Source organism: Mizuhopecten yessoensis, unplaced genomic scaffold (genome assembly GCF_002113885.1).
Source record: "Mizuhopecten yessoensis strain PY_sf001 unplaced genomic scaffold, ASM211388v2 scaffold11123, whole genome shotgun sequence".
NCBI classification, from domain to species: domain Eukaryota; kingdom Metazoa; phylum Mollusca; class Bivalvia; order Pectinida; family Pectinidae; genus Mizuhopecten; species Mizuhopecten yessoensis.
The window spans coordinates 210,856-211,755 of record NW_018408891.1 but is presented as its reverse complement, the minus strand read 5'-3'; the positions used below and the strand labels follow the sequence as shown (position 1 = coordinate 211,755).

The 900-nt window shown below is 37.1% G+C and overlaps 1 long non-coding RNA gene across 1 annotated transcript in view; it reads right to left on the bottom strand.

Annotated features, from left to right (window-relative positions):
* The window catches only part of LOC110466185, a 6,974-nt gene that overhangs the window by 5,384 nt on the left and 690 nt on the right, over positions 1-900 (bottom strand). Inside the window, exon 2 of the long non-coding RNA XR_002464714.1 lies at positions 738-872. This is a non-coding gene — a long non-coding RNA (uncharacterized LOC110466185). The remainder of the gene's footprint in view (positions 1-737; positions 873-900) is intronic.

The window sequence follows — 900 nt, the reverse complement described above, 5'->3', positions numbered from 1 at the left end:
TTTTTTTATGCCTACCTATTATTTTGGTAAAATTTCAAGGAAGCACTTTTAACATGTAACAGGAAGCCAACCTGATTTTTTTTGTTAAGCCTTTAACAAAATAAATAGCTCAGACTTACAATCTACATTTGACACTTGAGTTCAGTAATGGACAGATCAAATTATGGAATTTGTACCCGTAATCAATAATTGAAAAGGCAAGCTGATCAACTTTGAGATATATTATCAAGTATTGGCCCATCACTAGTTGCCATTAGATGTAAAAAAAATAAAGAGACAAACAAGAGGACTAGAGGGCCTGAATCCATCAACTGGATATTTAAACATCACGGGAACATATTCTGATTAAATACATCATGTACTGCAACTATAGGCTCTGTCTCTCAGCATATTGAAAGAGAATAATTTAAACACTTATCAATATTTTCCCCCTATTGGACCCTGCTCCTCTGCCCCCAGGAGGCTCACACCCTCTGTTTATACAAAATTGGGTCCCCTTTTGACCAAGGATACTCTAACTCCAGGCCAAATGTAGTCAAAATCCACTGAGCTGTTTGACTTCAGGACAAGTGGACACCAAGGATGAAGCTTACCAAGTTTAAAAAGATTCATTCCCCGGTTCTTAAGAAAATATCTTAAAGTTTACAGACGGGTGGTGACCTAAAAATAATTTACACATACCAGCATATAAACAGTTTCAAACATTGTGAAACATGATACATTTTTATATGCACTACCTCCATTGTTCAGGAAATGCCTCTTCACTGTAGGAGTTGTTCAGGTATCAAGGAAGTAGACGGTCTGCTGTCAAAAACCAGTGATCAGGTTGGCAAACTGGCACTTCATAACACTTCATGCTGACCGAACCAGACCTACAACAATTATGTCATTGAGATTTCA